The sequence below is a fragment of the Diadema antillarum genome, unplaced genomic scaffold (genome assembly GCF_040938485.1).
Source record: "Diadema antillarum isolate AM-2024a unplaced genomic scaffold, OU_Dant_1.0 seq00000358_RagTag, whole genome shotgun sequence".
Classification (NCBI taxonomy): Eukaryota; Metazoa; Echinodermata; class Echinoidea; order Diadematoida; family Diadematidae; genus Diadema; species Diadema antillarum.
Window position 1 is genome coordinate 717,049 of NW_027271364.1, and position 16,732 is coordinate 733,780.

At 37.1% G+C, this 16,732-nt stretch overlaps 1 pseudogene; it reads left to right on the top strand.

Annotated features, from left to right (window-relative positions):
- Positions 1-10,222, top strand: part of LOC139731142 (ATP-binding cassette sub-family C member 9-like) — a 46,085-nt pseudogene extending 35,863 nt beyond the window's left edge.
- The last annotated feature ends 6,510 nt before the right edge of the window (positions 10,223-16,732 follow it).

Genomic DNA, 16,732 nt, shown 5'->3' on the forward strand with positions numbered 1-16,732 from the left:
CGTTATCGGGTCTTTAACTGGTTCTAGCGTAGAGAGCCGAGCTATTCGCAATGCTGCGCTCATCACAACTTGGGAACCCTAGTAACTTTTCGTGATCTACTCGATTTTTCTCGATCTCCTTGTAAACTCTAGAGAGCTCCAGAGATGCGAGAGTGTCAGCCGCTCGCCGATCTTCGCTCACTTCTCGGAAACTCTCGGCGGCTTGTCGACTATTCGGGCCTACAAGGAGGAAAGCCGCTTCTTCGATACAATAATCGATCGCATCAACACCAACAACACTGTATTCCTGTATCTCTTGACTTCCATGAGATGGGTGGCCGTAAGACTGGTAAGACGAGAATGTAATCGGAATGAACATCTTTGACATGGTCATAACCGCTATTCGCTGCCATCTACCAGTTACTGATGTCCAACCATCGCTTTCTTGATTGCATGTCTCCCTGCCTTGCACGCGATTAGAAATTAATTCAAAATTTACTATTAGTTATCTATTTACAGATTGATGCATCAGTCATTTAATCCGTTAGCATGTTGTCTATCTACCGGTAGACGTGTAAGATGTATTAATGACCTTACAGCTAGGTGAACTGTGAGAATCATGGTCCTGGCTATCTATTTCTTTGTCTATACGTATTAACACTTTGTGTGCTTTGAGTGTCGATTGCACACACAAAAAATAGCATTGTACTTACCGTCTAAAGTCCCTAGCACAAATGATATAATCAGTTCCATACATCCTCAGTCTATCCACCGATCAATCACTCAGTCTTTCAATTCGTTCTGTCAGTTTCTAGGCGCGTATGTTCTGTCTGCTCTATTCAATCATTGATGTCTTTGCTCTGTCCCAATTTTTGACAGGATTTCCTGGGAGACATCGTCGTCTTTATCTCCAGTCTCTGCGTCTTGCTCGGAGCCGCGTACCTTGGGGTGGACTCCAGTCTCGTTGGTCTCGCTATCTCCTACTCGTTGGAAGTAAGATATAAAAATTATACCTTCATTGGATGAGTTATCAATGTCTATAATGTCAGAGGGCGGTGATTTAGCTCACTCTGTAGCTCATCTGCCTCCAAAGGACTGGTTTGAATCAAAAGTCTGAGTACTGTTGTGTGTAATCTTACCGTCACCATAGTAAAGAGGTATTAAACACTCTGACATAAAATTGAGGTCCCGTGTGTGAGAGATTCACAACTCATGCTTGCAAAAGATCCCGCTTCATTCATTCATCGTAATAAGCAGGGTGCATACTCCGTTGAAGTGGTCCCGCCTCACATTCAACTAGACCCAATGAAAGACCAGATAGTGCAGCTGAATATGGGCTGTCCTGCCATCTTCTCAGATGAAACAACATACAAAACACAAACAAACAACACAGAAACCTCGCACAAAATTATTGTAGTTAGAGGATGATTATTAAAAAGTGACCTTGCTGAAGATATAATTGAGGTTTAAAAGATATTACATTGCCCTGGTTGAGACTGTCGAGCACTGATTTAGAAAATATCATGCAGGGTAGCTCATTCTGAACAGTTATTGACTGTTGGTATGAGTTTATGTTTGAGTTTATTTTATTTCACCACGGGTCACTCACTTCAGCCAATGGCTGTTCTTCTGTGAGTCCGTGAAGTAAAAACCATGCAATTCTAAAATACAACATTTTATACATAGTATAGGAAACGTCAAAAAAAAAAAATGGTATGCATAGCTTCTCTCTGGACATTCACAACCGTAAGGTAACGTCTTCTGGAACACTGCATGGAAGACGCGCATAGAAGCCCACTCAGGACACTACTGATATTCAGAAGTTTATCAAAGAAGCCTTCGAGATATTGCTTTAGTGATATTGCGTTAGTTTACTAGGTTACTCACACGTATTCACAAGAAAATAACTGATTTTAAGGTTATTGCTGACATCAGGAATTGTCTTGCTAGTATCGGAGTTACGATGTTCAACAGAGTCAGAGTGACTTCGATACAGCATGGGAAATTAATTCAAATAAATTGTAATTTACCAGGCCAGGAGAAGTCCAAGAAAATCTCGAAATTTCATCTCATCTAAAAATGTGTTGTCAGTCTTGAAAGTAGTTACTTACTGATACCTTACATTAAAAATAAGTAAATAAATAAATAAATAAACAAATAAGACAAGCAAAAGCGTGCGATCGCTCAATGTATGAAATTGAAAGACTGATGTAACTTGATATTTTATTTGGGTGAGACAAAAAATACGATTCTCTCTGTTGAGGATGCCTGCATATATTTGAAAGCTAAGGAGGGAAATTTCATGGAAAGAGTCCCTTATTGTCTTAAATTTAACCCTCCCCCCCCCCCCCCCCCCCCCCACACACACACACAATTTTAGCTGGTATGAACTTTATTTTTCGTCGCCTTCGTCACCGTCGCCATGGTATGTGTGTGCGCACGTGTGCATCTTTACCTTACACTCACTTCACGTTGAAAGTTATTCTTCTCCTCCAGGTTTCCCTTTACATGAATTTCGCGGTGCGCCAGTGTTCCGAAGTCGAACTCCAGATGAACGGCGTTGAACGCGTGAAATATTACTCGGAGGTCCCTACTGAAGACTACGAAGGTATAGTGTACCTGTGTCGTTCAAGGAACGCACACGTATGCGGGCACATTCTCGGTATAGGCTGCCTCAACGTCACGACACGCATTCAGCTCATTAACATATTCATTTCAAACTCAAAATGGTAGAAGTACTTTCATACTTGGTTCTACAGAAAACCTGAAGTGTTACAACGTTCTGTTTGCTTGTTTTTTCCTATGCAAAGTACTTTCCGCCAAAAATGAAAAAAAAAAATCTTTGGATTTTTGCATTTTTTTTCCACTTTTTAAAGCAAGCGAAGAAAGTAAATGAATATGTATGTGTGACACTCGTTGAAACTAATACTAAGTCATTGGCTTTGTTATGTTTCCAGGAAGTGTTGAGATGGTGAATGTTGACATCACTTTGGGAGATTTGGTTGCCCCTCTTATTTAATTTATTTTCATTTATTTATTTACTCAGTTAGTTACTCGTTTATTTATCTATTGGTTAATCTATCTATTCATCATTTTATTAATTAATTTATTTATTTATTTATTTATTCCATTCATTTATTCCTTCCTTCATTCATTCATTCATTTAATCTATATGTACTGAGTAATTATCTGTAGTACGTTCGAACCTTCACAGGTTGCAAACAAAATGTGATGTTGGTCACTATCCCTTTAGGTATCGAACCTTCCCCCGACTGGCCGTCACGAGGGAAGATTGAAATCATGGATTTGAGTGTGAGGTATGCCGAAGGGCTCGACCCCGTGCTCCATGATATTACTTTCACAGTAGAAGGCATGGAAAAGGTAGGCCTTTGTTGTTGTATTTCTTTTTTTTTACAGACACAAATCATGTGTTTTTGCCACTTTTATATCAGTAATTTAATTAAAAAGAGAGAGAAAGATAAATTATCACTTTGGCTTATGCGTTACTGCGTAATACACCAGCGTCAGTTGACCCGTCTATTCCCGAGGAACCAATTGACTTAAATGCGTCATGTCTCATACAAGGAGACATAGACCTGCCAGAAAATAGGACATTCAGTACAGTATACTATATGTAGTATTGGACTTTCGACATCTAGATATTGTAAACAATTACAATTATGAACAGACCATGCTTTTAACTGCATCTAACAAGTTGCTCAAGAATAAGACTTAATAAAAATTTTGCCAAATTTTGCAGACAGAAGATGAAGTGTGCTTGACCCCGTCTTCTTTCTGTCCAACTGTTCACCCCCCCCCCCACACACACACACAATTCTCTCCTCTCATTCTGTCTGTTGCTCCTCTCTCTCTCTCTCTCTCTGTGCATATACATATATATATATATATATATATATATATATATATATGTGTGTGTGTGTGTGTGTGTGTGTGTGTGTTTGTAAGAAATCAAGTTTGATCCGGACATTGCTCTCTGCTTTTCCTTTAATCAAGCTTTCGGCCTGTCATGGCCTTCACCAGGATCTACCAAGAGGACACACAATCTAATAATTGTCTAGATGTCATAATGTGCCATGATGTAATAAGTGCAGTATTATGCAGTACAATGTTCTGTAATAATTATGATGATAATAATATAAATCTTCGGAAATATTACCTTTGCACGAATCAATTTACCTCGGTCAGGATCGATCTGTGGCATGGGTGTGTATATTGACATACCTTTCTCTAATTCTCTATCTTTCTCTCTGGCTGCTACAGCTTGGTATTTGCGGACGAACAGGTAGTGGGAAGTCCTCGCTCACCCTCGCCCTCTTCCGCATGATCGACACATTCCAGGGAAGCATCGTCATCGACGGGATCGACATCGCTACCGTCCCGCTGAGGACGTTACGTCAACGATTGTCGATCATCCCCCAGGACTCCGTCCTCTTTACCGGATCCATCAGGTAAGAAGATTAATCATATCAATAAGAAGAACGTATTTGAGGACCAACTGCATCGGTTGCATATGCCATCTTGGGCGATAAAAGCCATTTTTATGAATGGCCAACTGAAACATCGCATCGACATATTTATCTATATATATGTATATATATATATATATATATATATATATATATGTATATATGTATATATATATATATGTTTATATTTATATATATATATATTATGTTATATCATATTATATTATATTATATTATATTGTGGTGTAAATAGCTATTAAGGAAATACAACTTTCGTGAATTTTTTCTTAATAACTAGTCATTCAACCCGCAAAATTAGTCTTCACACTGCGTCAAAGAGACATTCCAGCCGGTCATGGTTTTAGTTTCTTTAGCGATGCCGAGCCGTACTCCGTGCGGCTCTCACATCGTTGATAAAACTTTAGTTTGCACCGAGTGTCACCTAACACCTGAATTTTCTGTTTTTCATCATTATCTCTTCTCACGAAATTTGTACTGTGATCACAATTTCTTAGAAAATAGAAGCCGGCTGGCATAGGGAGGAACGTACTGAAAGGTCCATCCGAGTGGTTTGAGATACTCCACCAGTAACATTTCCAAACACTGTTGATGTGATATTCGAGACAACAATTGTCGCCATTTTATTCCGTTATATTCCATCTATGAGATAGCACCAGTACTTTGAAAGTTATGACAATGTCCTGCATTGGCAGAGCATCCACTCTGCGCATGGAAGAACAATGCAAAGTAAATAATTCGCTGTGCATCAGACCATGTTTATCCAATGGAACATTTGCCCTAAAAAATGACATACAGGAGCAACCTCGACCCTACTGGCACAAAGACCGACAGTGAAATATGGTACGCTCTCGAGACTTGCGCAACTCAAGGACGTAGTATCAAGCATCCCGTTGGGACTGGGTAAGAAACCCAGGCTACCAGTTTGATTTCTTGAAAAATTGATAATAAATATTCACAGACCTTTTCCTGTGTAGGATACGAAGTTGTTCGGCGTCAGTCAATTTAAGCGCGTGAGCGCGTGAGGGTATACGATCGTATACTTTTTTCACAAAGAAGTTTTATTTCGATATAAACATTCATGTACAAATTAATATCACCCTTGATGATAGATGATATAAATGATATGATTTGACAGACAGCTGCAGATAGTCTAAATAAATATGAATACGATTCCAGTTAACATGGGATACAAAACCGTTCGTTTTTTTGACATTTTATGTTCATCTATTTTCTTCACTTGCCTTACGTAATGACAAAACGAGATTTAAAAAATCTAGTGATTTTTCATTGTTTGTGGCAAAAAAAAAATATTTTGCATACAAATGAAAAAAAAAAACCCAGCATTTTGAGATTTACGGTTTTCTTCAGAACCAAGTATAAAGCTACTTCTAGCAATTCCAAATTTACTCTCTACCATAATTTCCTGTATTTGAGGGGAAAAAAATCTTTGTGTTTAATAGATATCGCCTTCCCAAATTCAAATGTGTAATTGTTTCTGTGGAGCTTGAACTAATCTTACAGAGGTCTGTGTAATGATATGATTGCATATCAAATCATTTTCTGGAAAAATCATTTCCAATTGAAGATTGAGTACAATCACTCACAAAAATGCTTACTAAATATCCAAAACTTTCATCCGGCAAAATCCCATGCTTAGGAAATACTGCCTCCTCAATTTTAAGGGAGATGATAAATGAAATGACTTCACATATTTACAATACTATAGTAGTTGTTTATGGTGTCTTCGTCTGAATGTTTCATTATCATTCGTCAAGATTAGTCAATATTAGATAAGACTATAAATCAACTGACATATCTTTTCTTCTGACACAAAATCATTATTCCAAGTATACGTGATTCGATTTATCCGTCTCAGACCCCCAACCCCCCCTTGCCTTCAGCTATAATTAAATCGATGTTGTGATTTAATCCGATATGACCGGACCACTCTTCTTATGTGCAGTTCTTAATGAAGCCGTTCTTATAGAGACTATGTCACGGTTGAGACCAAATTCGTGATCATACCTCTAGATTTCACAGTAAAAGAATGTGAATGACCTACTGATATTATATATTCCGATTTGTTGACGCATTTTCGGCAGACTACACGGTAACGGAAGGAGGGGAAAACTTCAGCGTTGGTCAGCGTCAACTGTTCTGTTTGGCACGAGCTTTCCTCAGGAACTCGAAGATCGTCGTCATGGATGAGGCGACAGCGTCCATCGATCACGAAACGGTGAGTTTTCTTTGCTGGAAATGATATTGTGAGGTACACGAAAACACATTTGAGGGACTGTGCAAACGACTTCATGCATTTACTCTACTCGACTGGTGTGAGTATGGGTAAGATCTTGCGGCGATGGGTGTATCTGATCAAATGTTCAAGTTGACAATTTTAATACATAGAATAAAGTAATACAAAGGAAACAGTGTATGTATCATTAACAATCAGAACGTTTTCACGAAAGGGTGATTATGTTGTAACCATATATAGGCCTACAGTGATGTTTAGGAGAGGCCATGATTACTGTATTATAAATGATATATAATAAATCTCCCATCGGTTTGTACACAAAATGATGTCGAGAGAAATTCTCATGAAGAAACTACAGCTCATTTCCTGAAAAGGCATTACTGCCTAGTCATGGCAGCACGACCAATACAAATACAAAGAAAACTAATGCTTACAAATCAAAGGGACATTTAGTGCAGTATTGTCTTCAGCTTAAAGAGTCTAGTGAGGCAATTACGTCATCACTAAACATTTTGCATAATGGTTGTTACCGATATAACTGTTTCATGAAAATGTGTTTAGTCTGAATACATAGTACGTAACTGTCTTACTTTCTGTCCGTTCTGATGACAATTTTACCGTTCGTTATCAAATATTACACTCTCCGTGAGAATCAACGTGAACATCGAGTATTAGGCCTACTATTACCATTACTAGCTGTGCATATGTGATAGTAGTTGTATCCAGCACCGGAGCTTATGCACTTTTATTTGCTCATATTTAGTATTACTGTATCAGAGAATTATATTCTCACACGGCACAAAAACTTTTTTTCCCTTGCCTAGGATGGAATAATCCAAGACGTGGTAGCAGATGTCTTTGAGAATCAGACTGTCCTTACCATTGCAGTAAGTCCTTAATCACTTTAAAAATCATGATATTTTGTATAAGTCTTGTTTTAGTGATATGATGCAATGATGATTACTATCGTAAGCAATCAAAATTGTTAAAGGCGTTGATGGCAGTTTTACTCAATAATCCACGTAGAAGTGGTTGTAGGTAGTAGTAGTAGTAGTAGTAGAAGTAGTAGGTAAAGTAGATAGGTATAGTATACTATATAGCACAAAGGCTTTGGTAGCAACATCACCATGGGCTTTATAACTATAATAGCATCAAGTTAAAAGATATCGTTTTGTAATTACAAGGTGTAAAGTCTTTCTTCCGTTTGAGTATAAAGTAGGAAAAATGACAGTAATCGGAGGGTAATTGGCGTGATACGTTATCTACCGTTTGAGTCCATATCGGTAAAGCCATCATCAATCATGGTCATCGTTTGTATATTCTCATTTTGATTGCCTGAAATTGCCGCTGCTGTTGATGTTTGTGCTACTATTTCTCTACTACTACTGCTACTGTTTCTCGGTTTCTTGTAACAGCGTAATCAAATATTTTGTCCAAACCAGCTTTGATTACCCCGGCTAAACAGTAAAATGGTGATTAGTTTTTAAAAACAACGAATATTGTCGAGAGATACATATCGCATAGATTTGACTCATTCTTCGAGAATGATAAGCAGTCAAGTCGGGTACAAACAAAGTTTTTGATTGTGAACCACCCCCCCCCCCCCCCCCCCCGAAAAAAAAAAAAAAAACAGAGAAAAAAAATCACGTTGTGATACTTACCGAACTTTAATGTCTGTTTCCAGCATCGCGTTGGGACTATTCTCAACTCTGACACCATACTCACCCTAAAGGATGGCCGGATCGCCGAGTTTGACGAGCCTGGCAACTTGTTGGATCGTCACGATAGTATTTTCGCCTCGCTGGTGAAGGCGGGAAAGTAGAGCAGTGTTATTATGTGGACCGTGGAAGAGATATTAAGCCCGTGATTTTTTTTTTCCTTTTAACTGAATAGACTATGTATTTAACTACTCTTCCAACTCTCTTATGCCTAAAGTCATGTGTGTGTGTGTGTGTGATGTTGTGTGTGTGTATGGAGGTGTTGCGTGTGTGTTTTATGCATTACAAAGAGGGCTTCATTTAGTATTTTTATTGACTGATATATGAACGTATTTCTACATTGTTGATAGTGAATCGAGGATGAGCCTGAATGATTAATATTCTATGCACAATTCTAGTCAGCTGAGAAAGGAATGAAATTATATAGTTCTTTTTGAAGCAATGAATTTAAAGAAATTCATGTTGGCAAATTCTTAATGATTTAGTATTCATTCTCCTCATGTAGAATATGTGCATGACATTTATTTTGTGTACTTTTATACCGTGAAAAGAATGAACATTATCAGCAAAATGAATGATTAACTGTATGGACGTATTTTATGTCACATAGCAACTGATTCATTTCACACTGTGGAAGAAATTTAACTCTAATGATACGTTTGGAATTCAATTTGCGTTCGATATCGTTTCAAATGCATATTCTTTCCTAAGTTTATGTAACTCTGCGGTAAACCTGTCCAACGGAGTATTCAATAGTCATTGTTACTGTTGTAAAACACCGTTTACCCGTTTATTCGATATTCCGATGAAGAGTTTGAAAAAGACAGCAGCAACATGTACTTGTCAAAGTGCTTTGGTGGTTAAAGATTATTCTTGCTTGTCGTATGATGGAGGACGCCACTCCGGGGCATTTCATCAAGTGTTCTGTCAATGATTTTCACTGAAAAATCTGTTCTCAGCCAATTAGATGTAAGGATTTCAGTAGCGTAAAACAGTTGCTAGTGATTGGCAAGTTTCATGAAATGCTGCCTGTCACTAGCTGAGAAAAATCTAGCACACATGAATATGCAGTTGATATCAATTCCAGTAGATATTGACGATTTGTGATGGAGATGGTCGTATGCATTCCAGTTAAGTATGGGATCGAGACTGTGCATTGCGAAGGTTTGCCCAAATCGGTTATATTCGCGACATTCGAAATTTGACCCGTAAGAATACTTTATGTTTTATCACATTGCACTTTATCAGGAAGATCAATAGATAGTTTGGCGCATGTATGTATGATATGTATGATGCTGTACTGTTGTTCACGTAGTTTGTTCGAAGGGACAATAATTTAAAACTAATTATCAATAACTAATTATTATTTCGTAAGTGGTAACTCTCCTTTGAAACTTGCGTAATGACAATGAGATCCAGGTGCAATTTGCTTATTTGACGCACCATGTCAAAAGATATTTTCTCATCTTGATGTTTAAGCAATTAATTTAAAAAAATTTAAAACTTAACAAAAATTAAAATTATTCCAATTTTCAAATGTCTTACTTCTGCTCTATCCTTCTATCATGATTTTATTACATTTTTGCATCATTAAAACAGCCCGTAATGCCCTGTCCGTGCACTGGTCCTCTCATTGGTTTGTAGTTCATGTGAATGACCGTTATAGAGTCCTGACACAACCAGACTTCACAGCAGTTACCACAGGGCTTGATAAGATCGTGGAATAATGAATAAATACAGTGTCTTTGCCAGTGTATTGTCTAGTTCATCGTAGCATATACAAGTTCCACTTTTTTTCACGTATTCCACTTGAGGTGGACAAGAAAGCTAGAACTAAAGCTGTTGTCCAAATTCAATCCCAAGTGGTACTTGGAATTGACAGTGTGCAAGTGACAATAGTGCGTGTGTGCATGTGAAGTCGCCTAAGCTTTGTTTCTCTCTCATTGTCCCAAACAATATCAGCTTACACTTGTTTAATGTAAACAAATGCTTATTGTGACAGAGCATGACAAATGTCGATGGACTTTTGGCTATTTTCAGTAAGTTCCAATGAAGCAAAAACAAAAACAAAAACAGAAACAGTAATACTGTGGGTTCCAGCCGTAGTAGTTGGATACACGAATATCATTCATATTCAAATAACTTGCTTAAACACTCTTTTCTTTTTCAAGAAAAATTTACAGTACCGGTAATACCTCTACATTCATCTATGATTATGAGGATCTAAATTTTTTTCACTTTATTAAAGACATACCACTCTATAGATCAAAGAATTAAGCTATGATATGTAATAACTCTTTAAAATACAACATGAAAAAGTTTAAAGACGGGTGGACTTGCAAGCTATGTGTTTCAAAATGTAGAGATATTTCGATAGGCTTTGTCAAAAAAATAAACTAAAACCTGGTAATATATCGTGTTTCACCTTGTTGAGTGAAGTGTTCATGAAAACAGTTGTTGTTGATCTATTATTAGTAATTTCAAGAAGTAAGATTATCCACAAACGTCACAATATCTTTATCCTGCATATTTGAAAATTTTTAGCCGTTTCCACATTTCACTTGAGTTTCCGTTCTTTTCAATAAATTGGTAAAAAAAACATATTTACACTTCTAGCTTTTCTTATCTGTGAAGTGACAGCGTTTCGCAAGTTCAAGTAATCTTTCCAAATACTGATAGGAAATTTATAATTCTTTGCAATCCTTTACATTTATCCCAATGCGCAATACATCAGTGTCGTACATTTTTTCTATCGTGTGTTGCATAGTACATGTACAACACCAATGTGAATTTTGAGGTGTTCAGTATAATTAAGGATACTATAAATCTCACGATATCTCACTTCAATTTGTCCCCAATTGTAGACAAATCAATTTTCTTTACATTTCTCCGGGTAATAAGTTTAGTTCATGGACTCTGAATATTTTGTATAAATTCGCAAACATAAAGCACATAAGTGGTCACTCGATGTTACATGAATTACATCGTATTTATCAACTTTTATTTTATTGGGTTACAAGGCACAATCAATTAAAGTGTAGATCGAGTTACGCATAATTTTCTTCTCTGCCGCGCGAGGTTGTCACTGTCTGTTTTACTCCAGCCCAATCCAGTCTCACATAAAGTCGACACATCAAATGATGTTATTTTGCAATATAATTCAGTTTATCTCTTTCGTGTTTTTTTTTCACATAAAGAACACATACATGTAATTACATATTATGAGCTGCATTAAAGCAAGTGAAAGGCAATCATAATATATTCTCACAAACATTGTCTTGATTTGTGACTTTTCTGTTCAGCACAATGTCTTTCCCTATTGAACCAACTGTAGATGGAAAGAATACTGATGACATAACAAATGTTACAAACCTAATACAGTATGCAATTCGGCAATCAAAAAAAAAATCATTACAAACTGATGCAGCATAGATATGAGTCCATATTTTACATGCAGTTTACCTCATACAGAGCATTCTGATTTTGTTTCACACCCAATTCTTACAAAAGGATATCTAATCACCATATGAGCAACAAAATACATTGTAGAGCACATTTCACTATTTCTCGCGGAAAAGTGATAATGGTCACTTGTTGGTGCTGTCACATAATGCAAAAAAATGACATGAAGACTGGCGATGACGTTCAACCGCCCAATTTCTTTGTACTCTAATGTTACATGCACAACAATGTTCTTGACATGTAACTGCAACCCCTTCATTACTCTTGCTGAACATATATTATTTGCTTGAAAGTCCTCTCATCTCAACCCACTAAAAGGAACGGGCCAGCAAATCACACAATTTTCCCACCAACCCCCTACCCCCGAAAAAAAAAATTCTAACATAGACTAGTTTTAAAAATACTAATTGCAAAATAGCCACGCATCCTAGATACAACAAGCACAATAATCGAAAGTATTACTCACAAACCGCTGTCGTGAGATCCATACGTAATTTATTGTAGTCTTTGCTTCAGACTCAAAGTCCAGTATGTATGGCTGGCAGCAGTTTGGTGCGTAGCATCTTATGCCATGGTAATGAGCGGGACGTTCAGTCTGTTCTGTACGCTCAAATGTTTCTTCTCAACAGCATTGTATGTATGCCCGTATATACATGTATTTTGGTTATCCTTCAAGAGTTCACTTTCTCTCAGTGACATCTATCGGCGGCATCTTGTGGCGACCTACACTCACTTGCTCTAGGAAATCCCTCTTGCCGACAAGTTTGCTTTATCATTTGTATAATAATTATGATCAACTTTTAATAGATTAAAAAAGGCCTATACATGCATCGCCAAAAGAGCTCTTTAAAAATTCGAACAACCAATCATAATTCTATCAAAGCCGACCACAGCAGGACGGTATCATGGCTAGCAATGACGTATCAGTTCTAGAATGGAATTGAGACCATCAGAAAGAGTTGAAGGAAAATGGACTCCTGAAACCTGGTGGAAAGGGTCCACAAATGAAGTAAGAATAAAAAGTGACATGCATCACAAAACCAGGGAGGTGGTCTCTCTTCCAGCTCCCTGAAAAAAAAAAAGTCGTCCACACACTGACTTTGTGTCAGGACTCAAAATAGATGAGATGGATCAACTAAGTCAAACTTGAACTTTTCATATTTTCTGAAAGAGCAATTTAAAGGAAACCAAAACCCAAAGAGAAATGTGGATTGAATGAAAGCAGCAACATTAAAGAACACATAAGAGAAAGTTTGAGGAATATCGACGCAAAGTTAATAAATTTTAAAGGTTGGAACCGCTGGATACGGAGACTACTAGAGGTTATGAAGTCATGTGTGGACAACAATATAAAGAAAATATAAAGGGAATTCCTCCAGAATCACTTTTCTAGCAAAATGAAAGAGCACTTGACTCACCGCTTTCAAGAAGCAGGGGCAATAAATGCTACCCTTTACATAATATGTTAGAATCAAGTTGATGGAATGTGCATTTTTCATGAAAAATGGCTTTTATAGAATTTTATTTGTATTTTCTTATGTTGTCCACACATGACGTCATAACCTATAGTAGTCTCTTCATCCAGCGGTTCCAACACCAAAAACTTTAAAAATTCATAACTTTTTCATCGATTATCCGATTTTCCTCAAACTTTGACTAATGTGTTCTATTAATGTTGCTGTTTTCACTCAGTCCACATTTCTCTTTGGGTTCTGGTTTCCTTTAAGAATTCATCTACATCATGACAAATTTTGGTATCGTAAAAAGGATGGGAAAATGTGTTCGTGGCAGTTTTTCTAGAACACCATTTTTTCGGAAGGGGGGGGTAATTGACTGTCATTAGGTCTGCCTTAGAGTCCCCTTTTCATTTCTGAAAATCCCTTTACAAATTCTTCACTTTTAACTCTAATAACTGTTATAAGCAGTGGCGGATCCAGAGGGAGGTGCACCGGGCCCTCGCCCACCCCCCCTTTTTTTTAAACAAAAGAAATATAAAGAAAACATTGGAGGTGCATGCACATCCCCCTTTAATTTGGTAAAGGCTCCTCCCCTTTACGGAATTCCTGGATCCGCCCCTGATAAGGATAATACTACTACTTTAAATATTACCTACATGTACCAATACTACAGATTAACTTCATCTTCTTACAGTCATTACAGCACAAGTTAGATACAGACGTATTTCTCAAGAAGACAGAATAAGACTTATAGGAACATTTGATGATCATAACCTTGACTTCCTAGAACTGGCCGACACACTCGGAATAAAGCACTCAACGGCCAGATAAGTTGTGGTCACATGATGCACTATATCTTCGGACTGGAAGAATCACTAAGCACATTGAAGAAAAAAAAAACTGTTGCCAAAATCTCTAAAATAAGTACAAAAATATGAAATGTAATGACGCTTGCAAAACAATAACTGTGTTGACAAAAAAGACAGAAAGAAAGAACCAAAGCATTAACATGTGTGCTAAATTGACTGCAAAAGATGTTAAATTGGATGCCCAAAAATGAATTTGAATGAGCGAGTGCGGCATGTCCGTGATCACGTGACTATATCATTCTAAATTGAATGAACGAATAACGAAATGGTGCTTGTTTTACGAATTTGAATTGAAAAAGTGTTAATTAGAATGAGGCTAAAGGTAATTTGAATGCTCCAAAATGAATTTGAATGAAGAGATCATAAAATTGAACTACCGAACATGTCATCTACGCTAAATTTCGCTAAATTGAATGCAGGAATTAAGAATTGGACTGACAGAAGTGCGAAATTGGCCTGGAAACCCTATATTAGTAATGAATAGAATATGTTGAAAAAGCATGATTAATTTCAGCGTAATCTGATATCTCTTCATCGTTTGTGCGGTGGAGTTTCACATCCTGTGTTTGGCCCATTCATTGCTTACATAGCACAACATGGTAAGATGGGGTCCGGTAAGATTAAGCGCTTGAATACATCCTTGTACTCTTTCCTATAGACTAAACACTTTTCCATATTATGTGTTTTCATGTCAATATTTAGATGGATTGGGAGAGTTCATTTGAATTCAGTTATACATCAAAAGTTAAAGTTTGCTCTTTCAGAGTCTGTCCTTAGCTAAATTACATGTCTGGCGGCTTTTATTTGTTTTGTAATGCAGGATCACAATTATAGAACAAATTTGTTGAAGTGGCCTATACTGATATTGACTGAGTATGCTTGTCTTCCCGCTCAGCCAGCAAAAATCAAAACAACTGGTCTCTAATCAGTTTCATTGCAATAATTTCTTCAGTCGGACAGCATCACTCCAATAATGTACCTTATCCTATATAGTAAGTGTGATAGATATTCTTAGGTAATGTAAGAATTCACGCCTACAAAAAAAAGAACAGGATAGAAAGAATACGCAGTCATATTTTGCATATGAACAGACACTACCCCCACACTTGGGGGAAATGCAAGATTCTAGTACTGTGAAAGCTTTTATTTGAAATTTGCGGATCACTGTTGGGCCGCGAATATAACGACACGAGAAAACATCGCGAATTAGGGGCAGGCATTATTTAGCGCACTTATATGATATCGTGTCAAATTGCAAAATTGACATTTCGCGAAGATGTCTATGATCTCACAACGTAAATAACAACCTTTACTTATCGTAAGAGGGTTTGGAGGGAGGGGGAGTGGAGAAAAAAAGATGAAGCTGATATATTAGGAGTTCTTGCTCGTCTTTGTTCGCACTTCGTTTTATGATGCAAGGTTAATAGCAATGGCCACTTTATGAGCTCCTTTCGTGTTCTTAATTTCGTTCCTTTTCTCTTTTGTAGGTTTTCCCAGTTAATTTCGTAAAGTTGTACTCCATTCTCACTGTATGTACATTCCATTCCTTATGTTTGAAGCTGTGGAGTGACTTCGATCTGATGATTTGCTTTCAAATCCACTTTTAGGAACCGAAATTAATGACAACTCCTCCCCCCCCCCCCCCCGAAATTCGGGAGTAAGCAATCAATTTCATGTTTGGCCATAAACTTCCAAATTTGAGCATTCAAATTGATATTCAGTTATATTGTGAATCTGAGATTCAGATTGATTGAGCATTCGATGGGCTAGACAGCACTTTAAACCATTTGAGTGATCGATTTTCACAACTAATTATTCAACTTATATATATATATATATATATATATACATATATTATTGTATTAAAAAGTGATTCTGTCTATCAAATCATTGAATATTAATTTTACTCTCTATCCGAAATTTCATTATCATGATCAGATGTTTATTTTTTGTTGTCTAAACCTTATTCTCGCGCTAATTATTCTATGTGAACTTCAATATAAATCCTTAAGTTTGTCATGATCATCACAATCCTTATTTCGGTAATCTTTAACATCCTTATTTTTATCTTGATCGTCATATTGTTTTTGTGATGTTCTTTCTACATATTATTTTATTTTCATTATCGTTTCTGATCCATTATAGAGATTTAAAACATTAAAAAATAAAACGCAGAATTAACCAACAAGTAATGTGATTTCTCAATGGACACCTTGCAGATTTAATCTGAATGCTAGCTCGCATTATAGGTGAACTTGTTTGCATTTATACGACTTTCAGTTTGTATTGAGCGGGAATTCCCACTCCATAATAACGTTTTACACTGAACGTAATAACCATTATGCCCTAGTCACACAGTGCCTTACGATGGGTTACGTCCGCCGCGGATAGATACGGATGAGTGGACGCAAGGGGACGCAGAGTGGACGCAGGCATCCGCAGGGTTGTATGTAGACGTAACTGTCCGTAACTAATCCGTAAAGAA